General features: G+C 51.5%; 1 protein-coding gene across 2 annotated transcripts in view; it reads right to left on the bottom strand.

The window, feature by feature from the left end:
• Positions 1-9296, bottom strand: part of ADAR (adenosine deaminase RNA specific) — a 30227-nt gene extending 20931 nt beyond the window's left edge. The window contains exon 1 of one of the 2 annotated variants that reach the window (XM_075071003.1): positions 9153-9296. The gene's annotated coding sequence lies outside the window, so the exon portion shown is untranslated. The remainder of the gene's footprint in view (positions 1-9152) is intronic. The other variant, XM_075071004.1, reaches the window with a different exon arrangement.
• Positions 9297-14948: the final 5652 nt, after the last annotated feature.

Genomic DNA, 14948 nt, shown 5'->3' with positions numbered 1-14948 from the left:
TGCACAGGGGTAAGGGGGGACAAGAGGTAAAAAGTGTAGGGATCACTTCCCTATTGGCAACTGTGGGGTGCAGAGGAGGGAACTTTATTTTCCCTCTACAATTTATTCATTCTTCTCCCTTCCAGTGAGCACACAGGCTGGCAGATGATTTGCTCTCCTAAATTCTTGAGAGATCGCAGGCACATAGGAACTGTCACACCAGATCGCTGGTCCATTGGTTCTGAATCCTGTGTGACATCAGCCTAACCCTGCTCTCAGTAAACCTTCCCGGTTAAACAAGGGTTGAAATTTCATCCAGACCACAATTTATGCTCTGAAGCAAGATCAATGGCCCTGCAAATTTTACCTTAGTTAGTGTAACGTTAAGTGTTTGATTTTTATATAAACATCTAATCCTGTTTTAATCCTGCTAAACTATCTGAATCAATATTATCCCAGCAAGTTCTGCAATTTAATATTGATGTAAAAAAGATGTTCTTTTACCATTTGTAAGGTATGTGGCTTTTTAATTGCATTGAATTTCTCCTTGTTCTTGTGGTAAGAAACTAAGTGAAAACATGAAGCCTTGCAACAGACATTTATAAATTACTCTTGGGGTGGAAAGCAGCTACATTTCCCTCTGGATTAGGAAAGGGGCTCTCTCTTTCAGTGGAATGACGATGTCTAGGGCTCTCCATCTACCTCCACTCCACTCCTTTGTGAGAGCTGGCTGAGCCAATCGCTAACCTACCACTTGCTCAAGTGCACATCAGTCTTGTCCCTCAGCAACCTGGGGGGACAGTTCATCTCTCCTGCAGCATCCTTTCTCTGAGCTGATGTGTTTGGTGAGGAGGGAGGCTGTGCTAGTGAATGAATGTGGTCACATGGCAGTCCCTCAGGGGCATTTCAAAAGGAAAGAGCAGGAAGCTCTTCAAATCAAAGCCTTTTCCCAGCCTTGGTCCCACATCACTGTTCTTAACGACTTGACCTGCTACGTTAGGCACAATCCGGTGACAGTAAATGTATCTGCGCCACTTCTACTGATCTGTGCGCCCCGCCGCGTGTGTGAAAACCCAGGAACATGCTCCTTCCCTCACAGGTAAGTATATGTGGGCTCCCTCAGGGCCCGGTGGGGCGCAAAGCGGTGGGAGGGGAGAGGGAAACGAGCAAGGGGAGGGGTGCCATGCACCGGGGCCAGAGGGGGGGAGAATGAGCAGGGGGGTCATGCACCGGGACCATGGGGGAGAATGAGCATGGGGTGTGTGAATGAGCAAGGGGGAGGGGTGCCATGCACTGGGGCCGGGGGGAGAATGAGCAAGCGGGGGGTGCCATGCACAGAGGCTGGGGGAGAGGGGTGCCACGCACCAGGGCCAGGGAAGAGAATGAGCAAGGGGGAGGGGTGCCATGCACTGGGGCGGGGGGCAGGGAGAAGAATGAGCGAGGGGGAGGGGTGCCATGGGCTGGGGGGGGGAGAATGAGCGAGAGGGAGGGGTGCCATACACCAGGGTGGGAGAATGAGTGGGGCGGAATGAACAAGGGGGAGGGGCTCCAATGCCCCCCTGTGGATCCTGGGATTACAATGGGGCTAGAGGAGCTTGGCTCCTCCCCCACCCCAGCGGCCTCCTTACCCCCCTTGGCTGCCACCGCCAGCAAAGCCGCCTCTCTTGTGTGGAGGGAGCCCTGGCCAGGAGCAATGACACGCAATGCACACGACACCCCCCCAAACACAGGACTGAGTGGAGAAGCCAAGTGGGGAAGCAGTCGCTGCTCTCTCCTGCTCAGCATAGCACCGCCTGCCCCTGTCCATGCAAACCGGCTGCGGCTCTGAGCGCTCTGCTGGCGGGACATCCCGCTCTCAGGTGCAGCAGCTTGGAGAGCTGGACTTTTCCTCCTAGTAACAAGGAGAGAGATGCTGGGAGAACATAACAGTCAGACCCAGGGCCGGATTAACTTTTTGTGGGCCTGGTGCCAAACATATTTGTGGGCCTCCCCGGGGAATGATTGTAAAAGACAGGAGATCAACACAGAAATTGTCTGAGATAGCACATAGCTCCACAGGTTTTATTACCAATAGCTACACTAAGTGGTTTGATTGAGTAAGTTACTCACATTAATGCTTGCTATGTAACACACAAATTACTTATCTGAAGCAAGACTAGTATGATGCTGTAAATAAAACGTCTGAAAGTTTTATTCAGATTTTTTGATGTGTCTTTGCTGCAGCAAACATTTCAATTAATCCAGAGAAGTCTATAGAACTTACCATCTCAGATTCAATGGATAACAGAGTAAGACTGTTAAGCCTTTCTTGAACCACTGTAGCACATAAAGCACTTTTTAGCCTTTTTAAATGTGAAAAAGACCTTTCACCACTGTGGTTTGAGACTGGTAGTGTCAGGTAAATGCGCAGCACAACAAAGAGATTTGGAAAGACTGGCTGCAAATGTACACGTTCATTATGGTCAGCATTTGCAGTGGCTGCCAGGAAAGCCTGGGGGTAGGGGAGGGGCAAGCAATCATTTGTAAAAGTGAGAGGGCTAAGCCTTAAGCAGGGGGCAGCAAGTCGTGGGTGGGCTGGGGAGTGGAGAGGAGCTAGTGGGCAGGGCCATGTCTGCTGTACTGCCCAGGTGGGTTGGAGACTGGGGGGGGGATTCAGCTGACACAGTATCCCCAGCCCAAGTGATGTGATAGCCAGCAATGGATTTAGAGTTGGGCTACATCTAGACTACCCGCTGTATCAGCGGGTTAAAATCAATTGCTCGGGGATCGATATATCGTCTCTCATCTAGACGCGATATATTGACCCCTGAGCGCGCTTATATCAATTCCGGAACTCCACCAACCCCAACGGAGTTCTGGAATCTACAGGGGGAGCCGTGGACATCGATCCTGTGTGGTGAGGACGGGTGAGTAATCCGATCTTAGATATTGTGTATCTAAGATCGATTTCCCCCCGTAGTGTAGACCAGCCCTCAGTGAGGGAGGGGGCTCGGGGTTGGGATGTGGAGTGCTTACCTGGGCAGCTCCCGTTTGGTGCTCAGGGTGGAGGTGGGAATGTGGGCGGGGGGGGCTGGGTGTGTGGGATCAGGTCGTGGGGTATTCACAGCAAGGGGCTGGATGCATAGGTGCTGACTTGGTTTTGCTGGTGGGTGCCCTCCCTAGGCCCCACCCCCGGCCCACTGCTGGCTCCTCTCCGCCCTCTCAGCCGAGCAGGGAGGCTATTTTCAGCATATTTATACACATTAGAGAAAAAAGGTGGGTGAGGTAATATATTTTTTGGGACCAGCTTCTGTGGGTGAGGGACAAGCTTTTGAGCTTTCACAGAACTCTTCTTCAGGAAGAACTCTGTGAAAGCTCCAAAGCTGGTCTCTCTCTCTCACCAGTAAAAGATATTACCTCATTCACCTTCTGTTGCTCTAATTTCCTGGGAACAACAGGGCTACAACACAGCATACAAAAATGGAGGATTCACATGAACAGCACAGAGTGACCATCACACCAGGACACTATTTTCAGGATTCATCTTAGCGTAATGTCATCACCACACCAAGGAAGTAGCACTACCAGCAGGAGATAAATACAGCCACATGTGCATGCCAAAAATTCACAGTACAAGCCCCCTGGGATCCACACAGCAGGATAGTGCAGTAGTGTCAGTTTAGCAGGAAGACACTCAGGGACTGAGTCCAAGGGTTCAGCTAAACACAAGGGCACCTGCAAAGAGCTGTACTAATTGCAGGATCTACACTGGCCCAAGAGGAGTCGCCGCACATCAGGGCACTAATTCCCAATCCCAGTGCAAAGTGATATGGGATCCAGGCACCAGGTCTTTAGTACCAGAATTTGTACTGCCAGAAGAGTGGGATGGAGTGATAGAAGTTACAGGGGAAAAAGCCCCCTGGGATCGTCCTGGCCCAGTCCATCTCCCTGCCAATGCATGTTTTGTCCAGTCTCCTTTTAAAAGTCCCAAGCCTTGGAGTTTCTAGCTGTGACACTCTACACCAGGGGGTCTCAAACTGGGGGTTGGGACCCCTCAGGGGGTCACGAGGTTATTACTTGGGAGGTCACAAGCTGTCAACCTCCACCCCAAATGCCTCCAGCATTTATAATGGTGTTAAATATATATAAAGTGTTTTTAATTTATAAGGGGGAGTCACACTCAGAGGCTTGCTATGTGAAAAGGGTCACCAGTACAAAAGTTTGAGAGCCACTCCTCTATACCTTGGGGAAGCAGCATGCTGTGCATTGCAAGCCCCATATTCATCATTTGTATTGATTATTTATATTTCATATAAAGCAGGCCATGTAAGATATCATGGGAAAGGCTGTCATTTGCTGAAACCCACTGTTCTGTCAAAATATGTATATCACTAAAGTGTATAAAGTTATGAGATTGTGCTGTACGGTGTGAATGAAATATGCGGCAAATTTGGGAGTAGCCCAGAAGGCAACTCCCCAGAAACAAGACACTTGACCAAATGGCTGGGTGGGTGTTAAACAACCATCACCAGCCACTGTGCAGCAAGTGAATGACAATTAGCAATTCAATGCCCATCACCAGAGAATTACTCAGCCCCTGGACTCAGAAATGCCACCCCCCCCCCCATGATCACTAGCCCTTCCCTTGGGAGACAATTCCATCCACACCCCAGGGCAGAGATTGCACTGCTAGGATGGCTTCCCCTGATAACCTCAGTTTCACTTTCCTACCCTCCCCCACCCCATCCCTCTTCCCTTCCACCCCCTAAGAGGCAGTCACCCAGATGCCAGGGAGAGGAACCAAGCGCACTACATGGACATGGCCACTGTCTCTGAGAGGCAGGCGTCTCTGCCTGGGCAGGGAGGGCAAGCAGGGCAGACCGGGGAGAAGCCCTGCCCCCCCCCGCCCACCATGCCCATCCTGGTCCAGCTGCTCAGCAGGGGCTGGTACTCTCAGTCTCTCTGTGCTGCGGGGGTGCAGGGGATGTTTTTGGAGATGCCTTTGGCTAAGCCACCTGCCAAATGCAGAGAGCTGGGTGGCAGCTGGTGCCCCCCACCATGCAGACAGCCACCCCACCAGCAGCCAACTCTCAGCACAGCCCCCTGGGAAGGGGTTTCAGCCCCCCCAGCCACCCTCACCCCAAGACCCCCTTTGAAATACACTTACCATCTCAGCTGCTGCTACGGGCTGCCTTTAGTTGGCTGAGAGGCTGAGCAAGGCTGGGAGCTGCTCAGCAGCAGAGCCACAGACAGCAGCTGCCCATGAGAAGCAGGTAGGAGGAGGAGAGGCTGCACCTGTGGGGGTCGCTCAGCCCCTGCTCCAGGAGCAGAGTTCCCCTCGCTGATTGGCTGGTGGGCAAAACACACCTAAACAGCTCTGCCCACTAGCCCAGCCAGAAGGGCTGGCGCAACCCATTAGGCCACTGCGCTAACATTGGGGGGAGGTGACCAGATCTTCAGCCGCCCAGGTCGGGGGCGCCTAGGGCAGCCAAAAACTGGAGGTGTTCCTGCCGGACAGGCTACTCAGCAACTCAGAGCCGGAAAAACTTCCTTGATTGGTGGCTCTGCAATGATCCCCCCCTCCCCCTGAACAGCTGATGGCTCTTGGGCCCCACAGCCCCATTCTCCTCCTTCCCCAAGGCCCAGCCCCACCTCTCCTCCTCCCAGGAGCCCCACCTGGAGCCCCACCTCTCCTCCTCCTGCTGCTGGGAGCAGCTGATCGGCCACAGCACTGGCTGAGGGGCCGCTACACAGTAGGAGCCCAGCGCTGGCAGCGCTAAAGAGCAGGGGCCGCCCTGGGCCCTTTCAGCTCGTGGGCCTGGCACCATGGCAAATCCGCTATTGGTCAGAAGCGCCCATCAATAAGAACCACATGACTTGGAAGACTCCTCCTGCAATAGGTCTCCTCTGTCTACCCTACCCAGTCACCGAAACTCTATTCATAACAGACACACAGGCCCTTCCAGCTAGATACACTTTGGGGAAAATCCCTGTTTAAGTCAAGACCAAAACGTCATCCTCACTGACAAAATGATTTCTTCAGTTGATCACTGGGAGAAACAAACCTCAAAGCTGCTGGCTACGGCTCTGACCAAAAGAGAGAGAATGCAGAAGAGCCAGCAGATTTCACTGTCCCATTCCCAAACTGTTTCTAAACCAATTTAACATGCCCTTTACAAAGGGCAGGAATAAATCCCCTTCTGTGTCCAGCTCAGCCTCCTAGAGCTGTGGTTCAAAGTCATTTTTGTTTTCCCAGCTTGCTTTTACTCTCACTTCAATTGTATGTCTGCCAGCTCCAGTTTTTCACAAACAGGGTGGAGCTTGGGAGGCAAGCAGCACTACAGATATCTATCTTAGTTACCACAAAGCAGCTGCACATAATACAGAAGTTAGAGCTGGACAAACAATCAAGACGCATCTTGTCTTCCCCCAATCCTACCACCAGGCCTGGGTCAGTGCAGCAGTTTTCCTGTAGCATGTTCTCTGACACGCTGAGCACCAGTGCTCAATATATCAGCTATGTATTTTAGCAAGCCCTCTGTGTTTTGTTCTACATAGCTGATAATTTAAGAATGATCAAGTTACATGAGTAACAAATTATGTGCAGTGTACAACACATACGACTTCTACTTGTGGTCACCAACATGTACTAGCCTTGGAAATAACTGCTGATCTAGGCCTCAAGCAACATATCATCTATATTCGTCCTCGAAAGGAGTCAGTATCTGATTATCTCACTATGAGCAAATGTGTTCCTCTTTAATTACAAACTGTCTTCACGCATATTTGCTACTGAAGCTAATGGATTCACCAAAGAACTCTTCTCTTTCAGACCAGCCATCATTACTGAGGATAGTAATGCTTTGCTGACTCACAAAGGTGTTGTGAAGAGAATTCTTCAGTATCTGAGCGCCTGACAAACATGAGAGTGATGGAGGCCACAACACTATCTAGATAGAAAAAATGTCTTAGCCCTTTTAAAAAGCACATGCCATATAATCAGTCCTACACTGCCACCATCTGTTCATTTTGTAGTCTAAAACAAACAAAAAACCCGAACTTTAGAAGGACCACATCCCATTGCAACAGGTAACACTTAGCTAATCCGTGTCTACTAAAGCCACTTGAAGAGAGAGGTCCTGGTTTCCCAGCCAAACACTGCGCTTGCTTCCTGAAAGCTTCCACATCAGGTAGAAAGTGACAGTATCTCCCAGTCTTTTCAGATGAAAATAACTGTGTTGATGTATACGAGTTTCCATTACAGATAAATATCTGAACAATGGGCTATGATAGGCAGCACGTTTCCCGGTGGTTACTGCTCACCTAGGAAGGCACTACTTTGAGCAGCTTGTGTGGCGATCATGAAACAAAATATTGTAAAATTGGGTATGTAGGTTTACCTGACCTTTATAACACTAAAAATCAGGCCCTGAATCTCCATGACAACCAGAGATGGTCAGCATCCAACATCAGCAGTCAAAGTTAGTGAGAGCTATAGGTGTTCAATACTTCTGCCCCAAAGTTCTTTTTAGGTTTCCCATACTCTGTCAGCATTCATAACTTACAGGTCTATTACATTCATGGAACCAAAATATCTCCAAACAAATGAAAACAGTTATGTACATTCAGGAAGATGGACCACATCATCTGCTCCCATCTCATAAATCAAACTCTCTTCCAGGGCTTTAAACTCCAGGCCTTCCTTTCTACCCCAACCAAGCAAGAGATCCACTAATGCCCTTGCCTGCTAAGTTCACTTGTATACCCCCAACAGAGAAAATCGCTAGCCTTCCATTCATCCTTTCAAGATGCTGGGACCTTTGAGAAATAAAAAGTCACTTTCTCCCTCTAAGTCCCCCTGAAAAGCATCCTCCTACACTGTGTAAAAAGGTATCACAACAGATACGGCCGCTCAGGCAGTCATTCTGACCAGCAGACAGGCCTCCTCTCCCTCTAAAAGTTAGTATAAAAGTGTGGCAGTCGAACATTTAAGTCTGCCTGGTAGGTTATGTAACAGTCACACTCTGAACTAGGCAGCATCTGACTTGGACATCTCACAATATCATTTTAAGTGTCCTCACTCCTAGCAGAGAAGGAAGACCTTTTAATGGTATCAGACGATTCCCTGGGAGTATTTATCCAGGAGAATTTAGCCATTCACCCCCACCCCGTCTTTTAGCAGAAACGGGACCATTAGAGAAGTGAATGTAAATTCCCCACCACTGTCCAAGAATGATCAGATCTAACTTCACAGTTTGGCAACACTACTTGCAGTAAAATGAGAGCTCTGACGACATTGCAGGCCTGCAGCAATGGTGAGCACGAAGAGCGAACACAGCTGAGGGTAGAAACAGGAACATTAGCCAAACAGCCGCCACTTTCACAGGAAAAGCAGCTACAGTAGCCGGAAAGTAGCGAAGTTCAGAAGAAAGCGGCTAGGGAAAGTCTGTACACACAGCTTGTGAGTGTGTCTGAGCTGCCAGCAGCGCAGGATTCACACCCAGGCCGGCGCAGGATTCACACCCAGGCCGGCGCAGGATTCACACCCAGGCCGGCGCACAGCCAGCCGGCGAGGAGCAAAGTTCAGAAGAAAGCGGCTAGGGAAAGTCTGTACACACAGCTTGGATTGTGAGTGTGTGTCTGAGCTGCCAAGCAGCGCAGGATTCACACCCAGGCGGCGCAGGATTCACTACCTCAGGGGGGGGCGGCGCAGAGCCGCCCGCGAGGAGCGAAGCGGCGCAGCAATAAGGCCCGGTGCAGGGCCCGGCCCAGGACGGGCGCCGAGACCGCGCTGCGCAGGCTCAGTGCGCACAAGGCTCTGACACTCGCGCCCCGCGGGCGCTGCTCCCCCCAGTCGCCGGGTCCGGGCCGGGGTCCGCGGCGCGAACAGGCCAGGCAGCCCCGGCGGGGGGCAGGCCAGAAGGAACTCAGCATGATGCCCCCCCACCCCGGTTACTGCTCAGGGCGCTGGAACCCGAGGGCCAGGGATCTGACCCCCCCGCGCACGTGCTGCGGGGCGCCGGGGGGGGACGGTACGAGCCCCCTCCTTATTGTGTGGCCCTCGCTGGCCACCCGCGCCATGTTGCCGCCCCCGCCATGCCGCCCCACTCTGCGCACGCGCTGCCCCGAGGCGCTTCCCGCTTCTCCTCCCAGCCCCCTCCGCCGGGTCGGGCCCCCCGCCCGCGCCTACTCACCGCTGCGCCGCGTCCGTCCCTGGGGCTCGGGCCCGAGTGGCTGGAGAGGCCGCTGCCCGCCGGGGCTCGCCTGCGCCTTCTTCCCCTCCCCCTCCGGAGACCCCGCTTCTCCTCAGCGCCGCGGTGCCTGGCGCAGGCTGATGGCGTCACAGCGCGACGAGGGCGGGAGCGGGCAAACCACGTGACTCCACAGGCGCCTGCCTGATCTGAGGGGGCGGGTTGGCTCTGCGCTCGTGCCCCGCATGGGACTCCCCCCCCCCGTCCGGAGCCCCCTTCTCCCTCAGGGGCCCCCACCATCTGGACACCCCCTGACACCCATTTCCTCCTCCCATGGACCTTGACCAAACAGGACCCTCCAACCCCAGGATACTCCCCTTCTTCTCAGGGACCCCCCCAAACTGACCCACCACCCCCCGCGGGTACTTCCCCTTCCCTTCAGCGGGACCCCCCGAATATCCCATTCCCCTCAGGGTCCCCCCGAACTGGCATTTTCCCCTTCCCTTCAGGTGGACCCCCCCCGGAATATCCCCATTCCCCTCAGGATCCCCCCGGAACTGCATATTTCCCCTTTCCCTTCAGGGGCGACCCCCCCCCGAATTATCCCCATTGTCCCCTCAGGGATTCCCGCCGGAAACTGGCATATTTCCCCGCTTTCCCTTCAGGGCCCCCGAAATATCCTTCCCTCAGGGATCCCCCCGGAACTGGCATATTCCCCTTTCCCTTCAGGAGACCCCCCCGCGGAATATTCCCATTCCCTCAGGGATCCCCCCGGAACTGGCATATTCCCCTTCCCTTCAGGGGGAACCCCCGCGAATATCCCCATTCCCTCAGGGATCCCCCCCGGAACCTGGTCATATTTCCCCTTTCCCTTCAGGGGGACCCCCCCGGAATATCCCCATTCCCCTCAGGGATTCCCGCCCAGAACTGCATAATTTCCCCTTCCCTTCAGGGGGACCCCCCCAAATATCCCCAGTTCCCCTCAGGGATTCCCCCCCGGAAACTGCCATATCCCGCCTCCCTTAAGTGGACCCCCATGACTATCCCCGATTCCCCTTCAGGATCCCCCCGGAACTGGCATATTTCCCCGTTCCGCTTCAGGGGACCCCCCCTGAATATCCCCATTCCCCCTCAGGGATCCCCGCCCGGGAAACTGGCATATTTCCCGCTTCCCTTCGGGGGACCCCCCGCCGAATATCCCCATTCCCCTCAGGGATCCCCCTGGATACTGCATATTTTCCCCCTTCCCTTCAGGGGGGACCCCCGAATATCCCCATTTTCTCCTCAGGGATCCCCCCTGGAACTGGGATATTTCCCCTTCCCTTCAGTGGGGACCCCCGCCGAATTATCCCCATTCCCCTCAGGGATCCCCCCGAACTGGCATATTTCCCCTTCCCTTTCAGGGACCCCCCCCAAATATCCCATTCCCCTCAGGGATTCCCACCCGGGAACTGCATATTCCCCTTCCCTTCACGGGGGACCTCCCATACTATCCCATTCCCCTCAGGCGATCCCCCCCGAACTGCATATATTCCCTTCCCTTCAGGGGACCAAACCCCCCCAAATATCCCCATTTCCCCTCAGGGATCCCCCGGAACTGGCATATTTCCCCTCCCTTCAGGCGGGACCCCCCGAACTATCCCATTCCCCTCAGGGATCTCTCCCCTGGAAACGATATTCCCCTTCCCTTCAGGGGACCCGCCGAAAATCCCCATTCTCCTCGGGATCCCCCTGGAACTGGGATATATTTCCCCTTCCCTTCAGGGGGACCCCCCCGAATATCCCCATTCCCCTCAGGGATCCCCCCCGGAACTGGCATATTTCCCCTTCCCTTAGGGATCCCCCACAGGAACAGACCCCCCAGAATACCCCCTCTTTCCCTGCACCTCATGAGACACCCATCCTTTGATGGATGGGCTTCACCCTACTGTTGGGTGCCATTTCTGAGGTACAGAAAAAGGAACATGTGCAATGATGCTGAGCCCATAAAACTGGCCTGTTGGGAATGCGTAGGGAGCATCCTGACAGATTTCCCAGGAGAGCCACTTCCAAAAAGGGATGATCTCAGTCAAACCCGGATAGCAACCCTATGCTCCTCACTCCCACGGTCCACTGCACTCTGCTACCCTCCTTCAGCCCCCATGGGAATGTGCTTGCCCCCCACCCAACTGGAACCTGCCTGGGGTTGCACTCCCCCATACCTCAGAGATGTGCTACTAGCCTTCCCCTGCCTCAGGGGCCATGCAACGTGACAGGTTGATGGCAGGTTAACGGTAGCTTTTAAAGCTGTCAGATGTTTCTTGGTCTTTTTCTGGAGCCTCAGAAGTGAATGGCCAACAGAGACATATGTCTTACAAATGAATGCACTAAGGATGCAGATAGGGATCAGACGTATGAATAAGAACACCCAGATTTACATCAGATAGGATCGATGTGTATGAGGAATAGAATACCTCTTGGGGCAGGATGTAAGTTACACAGTGGGCTTTTCTGGCCTGTGTTATCCTAGAGGTCAGACTACATGACCATAATGGGCCTCCCTTGCCTTAAACCAGGGGTTCTCAGACTTTTGTACTGATGACCCCTTTCACACAGCAAGCCTCTGAGTGTGACCCCCCCAACCCATTAAAAACACTCTTTTATATATTTAACACCATTATAAATGCTGGAGGTGAAGTGGGGTTTGGGGTGGAGGCTGACAGCTCATGACCCACCATGTAATAACCTTGTGACCCTCTGAGGGGTCCTGACCCCCAGTTTGAGAACCCCTGCCTTAAACTCTATAAAAGCCAGTTGCCGTGGCCTATGAGGAAGTCTGTGGACAGACTATTTTTGTTAATTATCTGCTACGTGGTTTCTTGCTGCTGATCCAGAGTTCTGCAAAACAGGAACTTATGTCTCCTCTGGCCCCTGGCCTCTGTAATCTGATGTCTCCGCCTTTATTGAGGTCCTGGCTGGGAAATGTTGCAGTCTATTCCCCTCCCCAGTGCCTATTTAAAAGGAAACTTCCATTCTCTCTTCCCTGAACTTCTGCCAGTAGATGCCCCAGTTCTGGATGTGCCTCTCTCCCTATCCTTTCTCTTCTGTGAGACTGATATCTCTTCTCCTCCCAATGTAGAGAGTCACACATTGGATCTGTGACTTTTCAGGGGCAGCTGAAATGAATAAATGTCTTTCTGGAGGATAGGGGCCCAGCATCTTCTCATGAACCAGCCCTGGGGTTCAGAGAGAGTGTCATGAGATCTCAGAATCTCATCACACAAAGTACATTCTGATGATCGGGCATTGTGTCATAATGTTTCATCCAAATGTTATGAAACAGCCAGGAGAAATGTAGGCAGGCAGCTCCCTGTGCCTAAAACTGAGCCTGTACTCAGCCTGAGGGGTCACAAGGGAGCAGCCCTGGATTTAGTGCTGGAGATGAGGTTCAGTCCAGCCTCATGCATTAGAGGTATACCCCTAGGTATTAGAGCGGATGCTCTCAGGTTCATCCTTCTCTATGGGAGCCTGTTTTACTGAGAGTGATAATGTTGGACTGGAAAACTGGGTTATCCCTGGAGTGTTTTTTGAAGAGGGCCATGGGAATGTTCAATATCCCTGAGAGCGTAGCTCTTCCTAAAATAGAGTCATTTAGACAATAAGTGGGTTTTACTTATAGGTGTCATCCATTAGGGCAAGAAATAGACGTCTTGGCAAGGGGCCATTTCACTTGTGAGTAGCACGCATGCTTCTATTTAATAGTGCACATTGGCTACAAGACAGCTTTAGGAAGAATGCACTTTCATGAATATTTTATTTACTGCTGAATTGAGTGAATCCTAATATTGAGGGCCAGCCCAGAGGAAAATAGCATCTAGGCCTGACCTGCCTTATTCCTCAAGAGACAAAGAAGCAAGATTAAAGTTCTGTGGATACTCAACTGCCTTTAACTTCTAGCCAGACACCTGCTACAGAAGGGAAAAGGGGACCCCACTTCAACATCTCCACGGGAAGGGCTGTGTAATGGTCAGTCTGGAGAGGGCAAAAGTAGTAAGTGCTGGCAGCTAAGGAGGATTCTCCCTTTAATTAGCTGGTTGAGTTGCTCGTTTTGGATTCAAGGGCCCTCTGACCTTGCACTGCATTGCCAGCATTGTTAGTAGTCTGCAAAGTGCAGAATGCCGTCAGATTCAGTAAGAGTAAAGGGTGCTCACGCCCTAGGTTAGTGACAACAAAGAATTCTACGGGAAGGTGCTAACGGACTGTCATAAGTAGATAGGTAAGGTAAGGGTTAATTTTCTTTTACTGTAAAGGGTTTACAAAGGGAACCAAACACCTGACCAGAGGACCAATCAGGAAACCGGATTTTTCAAAAGTAAGGGTGGGAACCTCTGGAGGGCTGTGAGAAAACAAGCTTTTCTTCTAACTCCATCTTATCTCAAATATTCTACTAAAAGTCTGTGAGTACAAAAGGAAACAAAGTAATCGGCTGTGATGTGCTTTGATTTGTATTGACCTGAATGTTGATTTGCTGGACTGATTTGAATTGGCTAATTTTTAAATCAGACTGGTTATTCATATTTTCCTATAAGCAAGAGCCTGTATTGATCTCTTAATGCAGTATTATTGTTCTGTATTTTCTTTCTTTTTATATAAAGTTTTCTTTTTAACACTTGTGGAAGTTTCTTTCCTAGTGAGGCAAAGGGAAGGAAAAGCCAGGCTGTGGGTTATTTTCCTATCGTCCCCAGGGCGGAAACAGGCTACGGGGAAAGAGAGAAAGAATCACTTTAGTTTCCCTGTGTTTGAAACTGTCTCTTTGGAGAGAAAGGAGACAAGGTTTTCTTGGTATTGTGATGTAAAGGAGATTGCATCAATTCCCTCCAGTGGCTCAGAGCAGGACGCCGGAGAGAGGGAAGGGAGGGGGATTTTTCCCTTACCGGTAGACTCAGATTTCTGAGTCGTGGGGGGTCTTCCCAAAGGAAGTTGGGGAGGCCACAGAGGGGGTCCCCCAGGAGTATTTGGGGAACCCAGGCTGATAAGAGCCTAAATCTTATCTGGTGGCAGCGAAGTAAAATCCAAGCTGGTAGTGAGCTTGGGGGAGGTTCAGGTAAGCACCCAGATTTTGGACGCTAAAGTCCAGATCTGAGACAGACGTTTACCACACGGACTATCTCTAATTTCTATGGCTCCCCCTCTGCGCTGAGCAGAGAAGAGCTGCTGCTGCTGCTGCTTTCAGTTCTTAATAAAATTTCTATTTGAAAAAGACAAAACAAAAACTAATCACCCCATCGTTTTTTTCCCCAAGTCACTTTCTAGGAACATGGAGGCGGACTCATCCATCCTGATTAAAAAACAGCTTAATCCCTCAAATACTGCGGATTCTCCATCTCATAAGGTGAAACCCTTCTTAATTGTATTAGTATGAAAACTAGTGGCATAGAACAGACTGTTCGTGTCTGTTGCGTTGTTTTTTCCTGTAAATAGTTGTATGTAATTTACCATCTGGCAAGGAGAGCAAAATATCTAGACAGCAACTACTTTGAATACAGTATGAGTGGCAGAAAGTGTAATGGTGTAAGGAATGTTTTTTCCACCTGAAGGGTAAGGTGGTCAGTGTAATGTTTTTGACACCATGTCATTTTGTGTTGGTTTGCATGGGGATAACTGGTAGGCAGTAGTTGCACCTGACAGGTAATTCAGACAGAGAAGGTAAAGCTGCAGTTCTGCATTATGTGTGGCTGGACCCACACTGGGATTGCTCAGGAATCCTCTGCATGGAGCTCACTGCAGGACTGGGCCTAAGGCACTAAGCAGACTTTACTG

Source organism: Chelonoidis abingdonii, chromosome 11 (genome assembly GCF_003597395.2).
Source record: "Chelonoidis abingdonii isolate Lonesome George chromosome 11, CheloAbing_2.0, whole genome shotgun sequence".
NCBI classification, from domain to species: Eukaryota; Metazoa; Chordata; order Testudines; family Testudinidae; genus Chelonoidis; species Chelonoidis abingdonii.
Note: the sequence above shows the minus strand (reverse complement) of the source record. Positions and strands in the feature narration are given on the sequence as shown.